The sequence below is a fragment of the Mirounga angustirostris genome, unplaced genomic scaffold, assembly GCF_029215605.1.
Source record: "Mirounga angustirostris isolate CCGP_5_RB_7025 unplaced genomic scaffold, mMirAng1.0.hap1 SCAF_5, whole genome shotgun sequence".
In the NCBI taxonomy this organism is placed as follows: Eukaryota; Metazoa; Chordata; class Mammalia; order Carnivora; family Phocidae; genus Mirounga; species Mirounga angustirostris.
This window is the reverse complement of record NW_026991713.1, coordinates 167,640,111-167,654,958: the sequence shown is the minus strand read 5'-3', so window position 1 is coordinate 167,654,958 and position 14,848 is coordinate 167,640,111. Positions and strand designations below refer to the sequence as shown.

The 14,848-nt window shown below is 41.7% G+C and overlaps 1 protein-coding gene across 6 annotated transcripts in view; it reads left to right on the top strand.

The window, feature by feature from the left end:
- The window catches only part of AUTS2 (activator of transcription and developmental regulator AUTS2), a 1,126,541-nt gene that overhangs the window by 423,157 nt on the left and 688,536 nt on the right, over positions 1-14,848 (top strand). The window lies entirely within an intron of this gene.

Genomic DNA, 14,848 nt, shown 5'->3' with positions numbered 1-14,848 from the left:
CGTATTCACTCATCTTCATTTAATTCTCATCTTCATTTTGTTTTCATCCAGCTTCCTCTCCTTCTTGTTTTGTGTCCTTTTGGCTCCCTCCCAGATTTAGTCCATCTATAGACTTTCTGTGACCCTCTTATACCTTATGTATTCTTCTCTCATTTATCCCTTTGCTAACTGTCACCCTAGCAGTTTCATAATTCCAATTTCTGTGAGAGTCCCTATGAAACAGAACCTGGCCACTAGAGGGCAGGTTCCGTGACCTGGCACATTGCTTTAGAAAATGCGGGCATGGAACAGGCCTTACTTACACTCTCTCAAGAGAGGACTTTTACCCTTTCTTAAATCATCCCATGTTTGGGTATTAAGTGAAACTTCAGCTCTGGCACAGCACTTCTGATGAGCTGGTTCACTTCGCGTTAAATTGTCCGATCCACAGCCTTGTTCACCTTTATTCCCTACAACATAGCTCCTTTTTCTGTCATCATTTCTGTGAATGCACGGAACCCCCATCCTCCATTCACCTGAGCTTACCATCACTATGCTTGCTTATTCCTCCTTAATTAAGTCCTCAGCCCTCACATCTATCTCTTTAGTATTTTTCTCTTTTCCATTATTTAATGTTACTGCATTACTTCTTACCTAGACTTAAAAAAAAATCCTCTAATTACATTTTGTCATTTCATCTAAGTCAGAATAATTTACTTCTGTTTTAATTCAACATACCTGTCTGCCTGAGGAAAATTCCTTAGCTCCCCTCTCCCCCCAGTGACTTGTGGATTGAGTATAGACTTCTTTGTTTGACATTTAAGATCTTTAGTAATATGCCCATTACTCCCTTTCTCAGTTCTGTTATTCTCAACAGTAAATAGCTAGATAAATAAGACTAATGAGCATCCTCTTCACAAGCCTCTTTTTTTTCCCTAGCCCTTGTCCTGTTAGTCCTTTCAGAATGCCATTAAACTGTAACAGTAGAGGATGGTGATGGGAATCCAAACTCTGGAGCTGGACTGACTGGATTGGAATCTCAAGGCAGCTCTGTAATCTTGGACAGGTGCTGTTTAGTTTTCTGTGCCTCACTTTCCTCATCTGTAAAGTGGAGATAGCAATTGAATCTACCTCTTTGTAGATATTATTAATTATCTCATTAATTGTCTACTATGTAAATGTTAACAAATATAAAACACTCAAGCACTCCCTGGCACATGGTGAGCACTCAGTTCTCTCTATGAATACTTTGTCATATTCTCAAATAGGTGTGCATTTTTCTGTCTGCAAAGTGGTATTTTCTCTCTGTCTCTTTTTTTTGAAGTATACCTATCATATCATAGCCTGTCTGCTCCTTTTCAGAATATTTGTAGATTTGAGTTCCTGTCGATTATTAGAGCTTCTTATGTTGTGCCACATGGTAAGAGCTCAATAAATATTTGTTGAATTGGATTGTATCTAAAAGATGCAATAGTAACTTCCATCTGTCTTATGAATGCCAATATTTGGAGAAGGCAGTATAATTCTTAAAATTAGGTTTTAAGCCTTAAAAATAAAATGATTTTTGTCATTGTCATACAGGGGTACTCACACTCAAGTATAGTATTTTAGTTAACTATTAAGAATAAAAATAATCAGGTATGAATCTGAATCAAAGATTGCAAACTTCTTTTTGAACAGAGCCAAATAGTAAATATATTTGACTCTGCCGGTCATATTGTGTTTGTTGAAACTATTCATCTTGGATGTTGTAGCCATAGATGATATCTAAATGAGTGGATATGGCCATGTTCTAGTAAAACTTAATTTACAAAAGCAGGTGCACTGTAACTTGCCAACCCCTGAACTGTATCATTACCATGCAGACCACTCATCGTTTTGGAATGCTTTTGGCTGCAAAAAGTTCTGTCTGCCACATTCAAGGGAAGAAGAACGTGTATTCATCTGTCTGTCTCCTCTTTGGGTGTAAGGACACCTTTTCCAGAAGACCTCAGCAGACTACCCATGTTTTGTGGCCCCAAGTTGAATTATATTCTCATCCTTAAACCACTCGCTGACAGTGTGGTAGAGCCACTGTGATTGTCCCAGACACATTAGGAATCGTGTGTTTGGGGATGGGGTCTGCCTAATGTATTGCGTGGCCATGTTGATGAAGGTGTATGTTTCTGAGGTAAGAACCGTGGAATTTAACGTTGAATGTCACCTCATCTTATGTTGTCATAGTAAAGACTCTTAACAAGTGTGAGGCTTCTTTGTTAATACTCAGACTGTTTTAAATTATTATTCTTTTTTTTTTAATATTTATTTATTTGACAGAGAGAGACACAGCAAGAGAGGGAACACAAGCAGGGGGAGTGGGAGAGGGAGAAGCAGGCTTCCCGCCGAGCAGGGAGCCCGATGCGGGGCACGATCCCAGCACCCTGGGATCACGACCCGAGCCGAAGGCAGACGCTTAATGACTGAGCCACCCAGGAGCCCCTTAAATTATTATTCTTATAAGTAGATCTGTATTAAAGAATATAGAGACTTTGGATGAGCAGACCTGAGTTCTATTGTGAAGTTTAATGTTTTCCATATGCCTTTTGAGGCTGCTCATTTTGGCACCACAGATAGTCAAAATAGAGAAAATAGCTGTCTCCCCACTTGAAGGAAATCGTTTACCATATACCCTTCTCCTGCTTTAGAAGGGGAGACCAATCACTGGGAAATAACAAGGACTAGCCCCTCTCACACTTGACACGGGGAAGAGAATGAGTCTCTTAGTATTTGTCAAAATTATGGCTTCAGCTGGTTTGCTGCCCAGCTTGTTATACCATTTCAACATTGTTGAAATGTTTTCTGTTTCTAAATTAGACTTAACATTTTCCCTTTAGAACATTTTGGCAGCCCTTTGGTTATTATTATAGTAGGACCCAGTCTCTCAGGGGTCTTGGACTGAGTCGATTGTCCTAGTCCTGTTGGTAGAAAGGGATCTCAGTACTGCCTGTCTGAGAGCGCATTGTTGTCCTGGGTTGTATGGGACTGTGATTCAAATGGCCTTATTGTTTTCCTGCCTAGCTTTGCTACAGTGTAAAACTATCCTGTAGCGACTACAAAATGCCTTTCTTTTACTTGCTGAAAGATTTTAAGACAGAAAGAAAGAAAGAACGGGAGCGAGGGCTATGAGGGAAAAGAAACCACTGACATGACACACTTCCTGTCCCTGTCCGGCCCCCCGTCTCACCTGGGATGACTGTATTCCTGTTGGCATCATGCAAGGGCAATTGAGAAGGCCTTCCTCCGGCCGTATCTCCGTTTACACTCTATAAAATTGGATTAGACAATGCTAATTCAATTAATGACTGTACTGAAAGCTTGTCTTAGTGTGCAGTGAAAACAGTAGGGCAGCCTCTAATAATCTATGGATTTAATGACTGCAACTTTGAAGAGGGTTAAGCTAAAGTGAAGTTTAGAATGGCTTGTTAACTGGGTCTATTAGCTGTTGACCTTCCCTTTCAGCATAATAGTGGCAGTCAGACTGAAGAGAGCACTAGCGTCCTGATTAGCATTTATCTAAAGATAGTCTGCTGCCTGTTCCACAGTAAATTAGTTCAATCAGCCATAAAGAGCTTGAGAAACATTTTCTGCTTTATAAAAAGAATTAGATGTTAGAACAGTTCATCTGGCATAGTGCAGTGAAGATGGATTGAGCCCCTGAACGTGCTCATTTGAGGAAAGCGCTTTGAGGATATTGAGTAATTGAACAGATTTTCCCACAAGATTGATCAGGGACGTTGGATTCCCTGTGCAAGAGGGATGCCCTAATTTTTGCCTTCTAATAAGAGCACCACATCTGCTCCCATTTCTGTGTATTCATTTGGTGAAACCGAAAACCCATTTCTTTAGCACCTACTATGCACTGTGTATCCCTTTGGAAATAAAGGAAGTAGAATCTGCTGCTCAGAAAGTCTGTGATTTGATGGAGTAGAGGAAAACTGAGCTTGAAAAGCATCACCCGCACTCCCACCAATGTAAGCTAACTAAAGAGGAGAAACTGTATAATGACAGCTACCACTTTCTGTGTAGAGGTCATCTTATAAAGTAAGAGTAGTTTCCCAAAGAAACAATATAGTAGTATAGGGGGGAGTAGTGTTTCTGATGAAGGTCTTGGCATCAGGTAAGCTCTGCTCATACTGGGTCCCAAAAGCGAAGAGGCAAAAATTATAAAGCTTTCTAATCATTTATAATCTTAAATTACGATCCAGGTTCTTAAAAAAAAAAGGGCATAAATGTACTGTACAATTGATTTTTATGAGGTGCCCCAATGTACTATAAAGTATACATAGAGCACATAAAATTCTAACTCTGCTATATCATAAATTTGACCTCAGTGAAATGAATAGGCTTACTATATGGCAAACACTAATGAAACATTTAATTAGCAGTCCCTCCACTTGTCTTTTTAGAATTTGGAAGGGCTTTCTGGGGACTGTTTTAGTGGCCGAGGTTTTCACAAAACAAAACAATAAGACCTTTGCGTGAAAACTAGTATTTTTTTCTCTCAGTAAGTGTTTCAGTAGAGACAGTTAGTTTAATTAGACTGGTGAACCTGAATCTGCATTTTGTTCCCAATGATTATCCTTTTAACAAAAAGCTATTGATAGAGTTAAATATGCACTGACCTCACTAGGGCTTCCCGTTGACTCTTGGCCGCTCTGCACACACGTATCACGTACGTCCTCCCTTGCAGTGCCCTCATGCTCAGGTCATGGGTCACTTTGCGAGGGACGGTGTTGCAGTGTTGCTGGTGAACAGGCTCTAGGGCTGTGGGCTTCAGGTCCTTTGAAGGACCATGTTAGGGACTCTCCTGTCTAGCCGCCCCTATCATGGCTTTGTTGCATTACTTCATTGTCCAGTCGCTCTAGCAAAAGTCGTCAGGAAGACATAGCTGAATGAGCAGATCAAGGCACCTTTGAAAAAAAAAAAAAAGATGAAAACATTAGGCTGAGTGAAAGAAGCCAGTCACAAAAGGCCACATATTGTAAAACTCCATTTATATGAAATGTCCAGGAGAGAGAAATCCATAGAGATGGAAGGTAGATTAGTGGTTGTCAGGGCTGGAGGAGATGGAGTTTGGTGGGGAGTAACTGCTAATGGGTATAGGGTTTTCTTTTTGGTGTGATGAAAATATTCTAAAATTAGGTTGTAATAATGGTTGCACAAGTATCTGAATATACTAAAAACCACTGAACTGTGCACTTTAAATGAGTGAATTGTATGCAAATTGTTTCTCATTGAAACTTTTAAAAAATAGGTACTAAATTTCATTGTTAAATAGCATGAAAAAAGGGAAAGGGTTTTAAGCAGTGAGCATCCCTAGTAATGTGTGCATGTATATGTTCGTATAACTGTAATGTGTGTGATCCACGTATGGGCCGTATTGTGCTAGTTATGGTGTGTGCATGAACTGTAAAGAAAGAGGAAAAGCTCTGCTTGTAATGAGAGAATGCCATGCACAGGGGAGCAGTAGGAGCAAGATCTCTGTGGCTCTGGGGTGCCAAGTGTGGTTGGAGCTGTGAGTACCTGGGGAGATTGGCAAGTGTCCAGTATTTCCTAGTAGAGAGGATAGCCCAAGGTGAGAGGATTTGAGGAAGCAGAGACTATTATAGAGGGAATGTGAATTCTTTCAGCTGTAGTTAGAAATTTAATGTGTGCAAAATGGAAAAAAAAAAGCAAAACAAAAAGAATCCTTTAGATTACACGTGAAAGGTAATTGGTATCTTAGGGCCATTATGATGGAGAACAGAGGCAAATTACAGAGGATAAACGTAGAATTTCTTTCAGCTGTTTGATGCTTACCTAGTGCCTTTGCAAGGTAGTGCCTTGTGAAGATGTAGCATTCCCTAGCACTAGGTGAGGGATTGGGGAAACCGGTTTATGATTCCAAATCTATCTCTTCCTGTGTTATGCTACATAAGTAACTATTTTTGTGAACCTTTCCTTCTCTCTTACCTTGTCCTCCTTACCTGGAGAGGATTGCACAAGGATCAAATGAGATAACATATACCTATTGCATTGGACTTAATAGGAATGTAACAAATATCTGTGGGATGGAGGAAGGAAGCAAGACAAGAAAGTGCTTAGTAAACTGCAGAATAAGCGAGAGAATGCACTTGACTGCCTCATTCTTCGGGCCAAGTTTGTGAAGGTTATGAGAGGAATAAGAATTATTGCACCAATACCGTTGATGCTCACGGATATTATCGGCTTATCTGGAGCCTCATACCTACCGACTGTTTCGGCGGTGTTAACTGGGAGGATTGCCAGTACTTATCAAGCTCCTGGATGGATGGGTTCCTCTCCTTGGGATGACCAGGCTCTCTGCTGAAATTGCCAGCATGCGCAAACATTGGTAGTTACGCATATCTTGTGTGTAAGAGTTATACTCAGAACAATTCTACTTTTGATGAAGTTTTTGAGACATTGGAATTAGGTTGGAAATATCAGGTAGTTACGCATATCTTGCGTGTAAGAGTTATACTCAGAACAATTCTACTTTTGATGAAGTGTTTGAGACATTGGAATTAGGTTGGAAATAGGTAGTTACGCATATCTTGCGTGTAAGAGTTATACTCAGAACAATTCTACTTTTGATGAAGTTTTTAAGACATTGGAATTAGGTTGGAAATATCATCCCAGTATAACAGATTGCTGATATCTGTGGCACTGAACAGTTCTCTCCTCAGTGGAAACCAGGAAAACAGAATATTAGCATTCCCAATTCCTATTTTTATGCCACCCACTAAAAAATCTGAAACTCATGTAGAATGCTTTTGGGGATGGGATTTGGAGGCCTCCTGTGAGGAATTCTGTTGCATGTGCAGATCTTGTGTCCCCCAGATCCATGACAGGTTATGTCAGAGTAGGCAAGACACTACTTTTTACGGGTGCTCTTGGGTCATTGGTACCTGAAAGGGAGAAATGAACACTCTGAAGAATTGATGTTTGTGTTTGTCTTCATTTTATCTAGACTTGCCGTATTATAGCTTCTTTGGGATTTTTAAGACAGTTGTGAATCATATTCTCAAAAGTTATATGGACTCTTATATAAACAGCACAAAATTAGGCTTAAGAAACTTGGATTTTGGTATTAGCTCTGGGACCTGAATTCACTAAGGCCTCCTCTCTTCATGAATGAAGGGACTTATCCTTGTTTCCTTCCATGTCCAAGATTATATGATCATGCAGTCTTCCCTGCAGTTTTTTTGTTCTTCCTCATTTCCTCTTAACACATCCTTGTGTGTGTATGTTTTTTAAATATTTATTTATGTATTTTAGAGGGAGAGAGAGAGCGAGCATGTGAGCAGGGAGAGGAGAAGAGGGAGAAAGAATCTCAAGCAGACTCCCCACTGAGCATGGAGTCAGGTGTAGGGCTCAACTCCCACGACCCCGAGCCGAAACCAAGAGTTGGACACTCAACCAGCTGCACCACCCAGGCGCTTCCAACACATTCCTTGTCTTTAATCTTTGACTTTCCTTCTGCCCATCTCCTATAATCCTTCCTCTGCCTATCTTTTCAGGCATCCTAAAAGCTGTCATAGTGTGCCTGATACGAGGTGAGCAGTTTGTTCCGAGCTGGGTATACACTGTTGAAGAATTCAAACATGGTTCCTCTCCTGGCAGTTTTGTGGGGGAAGCAGAGATAACAAATAAATTACAAAATGTGGTAAGTGCTGTTACAGAACAGGAGAGACTGCTGTGGGTGTGGTGTCAGGAGTACCTGACCCCGTTTAAGTGACTTTTTTCAAAATGAATTTACAAGAGCTAGAGGCCCCGGCCAGGGGCGTTTTGAGAGAACAGCAGTGTGACTGACAAAGGCCTATGGCAGAAACAAGATAAGCCGCTTTGAGGAACTGGAAGAGTGGTGTGGCTAGGAGTGTGGCGAGTTGGGGAGACCTTAGGAAAAGCGAGACTGGAAGAAAGGCACACCAAATCTGAGGCCACGTTAAGGATCATGCATTTCATTTTAAGTGCAGTGGGGAGCCTATGGTGAATTTTAAGTGATAGCAAGATGGGAATCTTACTTTACCTTGGCTGCAAAAATTAAGGGCTTTTTTAAAAAAGAAAAAAAGTGTTGAATTTACATTAATCCCGACTCAGGCAAAACAGTATGCTATGCCTAAAGTGAATATAGTTTTAGGCTGCAGAGGAGATCCTGTGGTCAAAGTTTACACATTAATACTGTGCTTCCAACAGAGAAGCCTTGGTTTCTGAGAGTTTTCTGCTATGTTTTTCTTCTCTTTTTGCCCCACTCTGATTGCAGCCAGCTCTTCTCTGCTTTGGATTACCTCTGCTTCTCAGCCATCTTTTGGTCCTTGAAATGCTGCGAGAACATTTGTACCTTTGGCCTGTGGGTGTGTGGATCCGGAGGGCTGGCAATTACAGATGGGTTAGAAGAGAGAGAGGGCCTGCCACAGTGTTCAGGAGGAATGCCTCCTGCTGCAAAAATTCCAAATCCAGTCAGCAAAACTGATGTCACCGGTGCCAGCCATGTAGTCACTGAGACCCTGACTGAGTGGACACAAATCAGAACATTCCTGCTAATTCTCATTTAGATCAGTTAGACACGCTTAGCACGTGTGTTCATTCTGGGTGACACGTTGACATTTGGTGGGATTGCAGAGGGACAGGGGATATAAAAGGCAGACAGGCGATTTCCCTGTAAGGCCTCAACCTAATTGGGCAAAATGACCTTTGCAAAGTCATTTTCGTGTTGTCCTGGTAAATATTTAACAGGATTAAAAAAAATTATATTCAAAATATTTTCAGGGGCGCCTGGGTGGCTCAGTCGGTTGGGCGTCTGCCTTCGGCTCAGGTCATGATCCCAGGGTCCTGGGATGGAGCCCCGCGTCGGGCTCCCTGCTCGGCGGGAAGCCTGCTTCTCCCTCTCCTGCCCCCCCTGCTTGTGTTCCCTCTCTCACGGTCTCTGTGTCAAATAAATAAAATAAAATAAATATTCTCAAATGAGCATCGTTGTGAAGACCACGTGTAGAATATGATGTAGAACGTTGTTTTTCAGAGTGTGGTTCATGGACTTTTGTTAGTGGCCCCTGGTTTTGTCATCTGTTTATTTATTTGGCAAGATTGACTTGGTGATGGAAGCAGCGTGGGATCAAAAAGGGAGTTTGTATCTAGACGCTTTGACTTTGACCGGAGGTAATGAGAGGAGGATGGACAAGAAGCCTGGACCGTGCCCTGGTGCTAGGACTTGAGGTTGCTCTGGCAGAATGGCACACGCAGTTAAAACACAGGAGCTATGCAGTTAGGACATACGTAAGTACTAGGGATGCGATGTGCAACGTGATGACTGTAGATAATGCTGCTGCATGGTATACAGGAAAGTTGTCGAGAGAGCAATTCCTAAGAGTTCTCATCACAAGGAGAGTTTTTTTTTTCTTCTTTCTTCATCCTGTATCTTTGTGAGATGATGGATGTTAGCCGAACCTGTTGTGATAATCACTTCACAATATATGTAAATCAAGTCATCATGCTGTATTCCTCAGGCTTGCACAGTGATGTATGTCAGTTATTTCTTAGTAAAACAGAGGGGGAAAAAAAAAACCTGTTAACAACAAAAAAAGAAACAAAAACTTGAGAGCTGGGACACCTGGGTGGCTCAGTTGGTTAAGCGACTGCCTTCGGCTCGGCTCGGCTCGGCTCATGATCCCAGGGTCCTGGGATCAAGCCCTGCATAGGGCTCCCTCCTCGGTGGGGAGCCTGCTTCTTCCTCTCCCACTCCCCCTGCTGTGTCCCCTCTCTTGCTGTCAAATAAGTAAATAAAAGCTTGAAAATTAAAAAAAAAAAAAAAAAACCTCAAGAGCTAGCATAAACACCGTGCAGTATTTTGGAGCGCATTCTGTGGTCTACCGAGTTAGGTTCCCCTGCTCCAGTTCTTGCCCCAAGTGAGCCCTCAAGTACACTAAGCTGAGCATTGGTAAGGTAGTGGGCAGAGAGGACTCATGGATGCCCCTTCCCCTCCCCTAATCTCCAGTGGTGGCCAGACCAAGGGCTGTGAAAGAAAGTGACTGTTGGAGATAAAGCAAGGACAGCCAGTGTGCAGTTAGGGTGGGAAGGTGATGGCCCCAGATCTACCGGTAGAGTCAGAACATCATCGGTTTCCCCTTCAGAGCTGGCAAGAACATCAGGCCTGCCGCAACCCCATCCCTTGAGCTGCCAGCATGCCACCATTTTCACATTCTTTCTTTGGCAACTGTTGGCTTACAAATTGTCACCTGGAAAGTCAGGACTCTTCTTTTAGCCCAAATTGGGAACCTCTGGAAAGAGAGGCATTTTGATGTAATGGCTGGAAGCAGTGTGGGTCTGAACCCTGCTTCCCCACATCCTGGCCACGTCTCTGTTTTCTCATCTGTTAAATGAAGATAACCGTGTTCACTGCTCAGTGTTATTACAGGATTAAATAATATATTGCCTATAAAACCTTGAGTACAATGCCTGGCAGATATTAAGCACCTAATAAATGTTAGCTATTAAAAATATATAGAGTAAGACTTTTGCTTTCAAGAACTTAATCTATAAACATCCTTTCATACTTTCCCCACTTTTACACCTTGATTTCATTTGAACTAGAGCCAAGTGGAAGAGTAATGAGAGATGAAACTGAGACAGTTGATAGAGATCTTCTTTAGAAAGGTTTCGTCCTGAACAATGCAATGCCACTTGACAGAGATGGTTCTGGCAGGTGGGTGTGGAATGGATTGTGACGCAGAAAGAGTAGAGACATTGTTGATGAACCAGGAGACTCTTGTAGTAATCAGGGGAGTTATCTGTGGCCTAGCCTCCCTTCAACCCAGAAACCAGGGGTTACCATTTAGCTGCTCTCATGAACCGATCCTTCAGATGATGGAGTAACTAGACTGTATTTTATTTCCTGATAACTTTTTGGTTTCCAAAGAGAGAACTTTAAAAATCTGATAAACACATCCGCAAGAGTTGCTGCCCACATATTTCCAAAAATGGATCTCCTGAGTCAGGCGTAACTGGTCATATGCAGAGAAAATATAACCCATGATTTATGCCTCTGCCCTCTCTTACCAGACACTGTTACCTAATTGTGCAAATTAGTCAAGCTTTTATTTTTAGTTGGTTCTTTTTATATTGATTAAATGTCGAAGAACGTAACGTCTCAGTTTTGTGGGACAGTTGCATGGCTGCGTGTTTACAATAAAAATTTTGCCACCACTTGTCTGTAAATGGCTTTGCTTTAGGAGTCCACATGGCGTAGAGCTAAAACCACAGGCTTGGCTGGCAAAGAGACCCAATTCAAGCTTTGCCTCGTAATAGCTATGTGACCTTGGGAAGCTTGTGTTACTTCCCTGAGCCCTGGGTTTCTTATTTATCTCTTACTTCTCACATGCCTTGTGAGATTATTATAAAAATTGGCAATGATATATGGGAAGTCCTCCAGGACAGTGCCTGGTATCTCGTAGGCCCATCAGCCACTTACGTAGTACCATCATTGTTTAGATCACCTTTATTTAACTTAGTTCTAATGGAGCTTAATTACAAAGAGAATCCATATTTCAGAAGTAAGTACTGAAATGATTTTTTTAAAATTCACTACAGTGAAAATGCTTTAGATTAAGAGCTTCTGATTATGGCTTAGTTTTGATTAATGGTAAAATTATTTAAAGAGATTTTTCCCAATCTCCACATATTTCCTATAGTTTAAACATCTTCAGATTAATTTATTGTACATTGTACATGTGCGTGATGTCAGAGAGTTGATTATTTGAGGTTTTGATTTGACTAATTCAATATAATAATTTACTAATTTTCATTCAGTTCACGCTAAATGCCAAATCCAGTCTTCTTGGACACAGAGAAACAAACATCCAAACATCATTCCTTCTCTCAAGGAACTCACAGTAGAACTTCTTTGAATTTTGGGGGCACAGCATGAATAGGAGTTTGCAGAAGAACAGACATCCAAACAGCATCTCTCCTCCCAAAGAACTCATAATAGAATTTATTTAAAAAAATTTTGGTGGCAGGAGGGTAGTTTACCTTGTTTTTTCCATTTCTTTCCTTAATGCCTTTCTGAAGGCCTGCTAACCTTACCTTTAAAAATATAAAAGAGGCGGGGCGCCTGGGTGGCTCAGTCGGTTAAGTGACTGCCTTCGGCTCAGGTCATGATCCTGGAGTCCCGGGATCGAGTCCCGCATCGGGCTCCCTGCTCGGCGGGGAGTCTGCTTCTCCCTCTGACCCTCCTCCCTCTCATGCTCTCTGTCTCTCGTTCTCTCTCTCGCAAATAAATAAATAAAATCTTAAAAAAAAAAAAAAGGAAATAACATGGGACTGGGCGTCTGGGTGGCTCAGTCGGTTAAGCGACTGCCTTCGGCTCAGGTCATGATCCCAGAGTCCCTGGATGGAGTCCCACATCTGGCTCCCTGCTCAGTGGGGAGTTTGCTTCTCCCTCTGACCCTCTCTCCTCTCATGCTCTCTCTCACTCTCTCTCTCAAATAAATAAATAAAATCTTTAAAAAAAAAAGAAATCTTGGGCGCCTGGGTGGCTCAGTTTGTTAAGCGACTGCCTTCGGCTCGGGTCATGATCCTGGAGTCCCGGGATCGAGTCCCGCGTCGGGCTCCCTGCTCAGCGGGGAGTCTGCTTCTCCCTCTGACCCTCCCCCCTCTCATGTGCTCTCTCTCTCATTCTCTGTCTCAAATAAATAAAATCTTAAAAAAATATATATATGTAAAAGAGGGGAAAATATATTTAAAGCAGGAGCTGGGGAGGGATTTTCTTTTTAGGTTTTCAGCCTTTAGAATTTCTTACACACGTGAAATACTGGTGCTCCAAGTGTGACCTTTCAAGAAATTCCTCACTGAAACAAGAGGCTTTGGGAGGAATTAATATGTGGTCAAAGCAGCTTTGAATGTTGTATCTTCTGGAGCAGCTGGGAACTCTGTGTATTAAAAGTGAATTGAAATAAATGGAATGAATTCAAATGAATTGAAATGAATCAAATGAATTGAAAACTCCTATGCACCCAAAAACCTGCACATGGCTGTTTATAGCATCTTTATTCTTAATTACCCAAACTTGGAAGCAACCAGGATGTCCTTCAGCAGGTGAATGGATAAATAAATGTGATACACCCAAACAATGGAATATTATTCAGTACTTAAAAAAAAAAAAGAGAAGAAAACAAACAAAAGAGCTATCAAGCCATGAAAACACATGGAGGAATCTGACATGCATGTTACTAAGTGGAAGGGTAAGTGGGATGAGTAGAGGATTTTTAGGCCATGAAATGATTTTTACTATACTACAATGGTAGGTACATGTCATTGTACATTTGTCAAAACCTAAAGAATGTATAACACTAAGAACAAACCCTAATGTAAAGTATGGATTTAGGGCGCCTGGGTGGCTCAGTTGGTTAAGCGACTGCCTTCGGCTCAGGTCATGATCCTGGAGTCCCGGGATCGAGTCCCACATCGGGCTCCCTGCTCGGCAGGGAGTCTGCTTCTCCCTCTAGCCCTCCCCCCTCTCATGTGCTCTCTCTCATTCTCTCAAAAAAAAAAAAAAAAAAAAAAAATCTTAAAGTGAAGGGACTAGATTAACACTCCCCTAGTTCTAAAATGTCCCATTTCCCGGGCGCCTGGGTGGCTCAGTTGGTTGGGCGACTGCCTTCGGCTCAGGTCATGATCCTGGAGTCCCGGGATCGAGTCCCGCATCGGGCTCCCTGCTCAGCAGGGAGTCTGCTTCTTCCTCTGACCCTCCTCCCTCTCATGCTCTCTGTCTCTCATTCTCTCTCTCAAAAAAAAAAAAAAAAAAAAAAATCTTTAAAGTATGGATTTAGGGTGATAATGACATGTCAGTGTAGGTTCATCTGTTCTAACAAATGTACCACTGTGGTGCGGGATGTCTGTAGTGGGGGAAATTGTGTGTGCTTGTGGGAAATGGGGACATGGGTAGTTTCAGCTCAGTCTTCTGTGGAAGTTAAAACTACTCTAAAAGATAAAGTTTTATTAATTAAAAAAATGTTCTTACTGCTCTGGGGCCAAAGTAAATCATGTGAAGAAGGTAATTAATTCATATACTTTTACTGTCAGTGTAGTTGGCGTTTCTCAAGTATGGTTTATGATGTTTAAACATGCACATTTAAGCAACAGCCCTGTTACAAAAGAAGTACATGTTTTATAAGGAGATTTCCTTGGACTCAGGGCACCCTGGCTTGGCAGTCGAGCTGGGTTCTAATTCCTTTTGCCACTATGGAGTTTTGTGACCTTGGGACCATCCTAGAATATCTGTGGCTAAATTCTGTAGAGGAAGGCTTAGGACAACCATATGGCATGCTGTTTTACATAATCAGCCTTGGGCTTGGTGGGATTTGTGGGGTGGGCATTCTTTGACGGAGGTAGAAGGACTCAGAGCAGCTTCTGGTCACCCCCGGTACTGTTTCTATGTACCGAACCTATTGCCTTCACAGCTGCTAAGTATGTGTCTGAAGGTAGAGGGACATAAGATGAGATGGTCTCCATGGCTTTTTCCACCCCTCCAATTATTTCTTTCAGTAGGTATCTACAATAATTTGATGTAATCATTGTTTATGTGGCATTTTTTTATTAGCTCTTCTGTTTTCTAAAGTAAGTAACCCATGTCTGTGTATAGAATCATCATTGGGAAGGTAGGATAATTTCTTACCACCCTTCCCCAACTTTATAAGGAATGAAATAATATGAATTAGTTTTCTCTAATGATAAAACTGCAACAATTTTCAAGCAAAAGAAAAACAGGTTAGTAGCACCATCTACAGGCTACCGAAGAGGAAAACTTTCTGTGTGGAACTTAAATGCAAAGGATTTG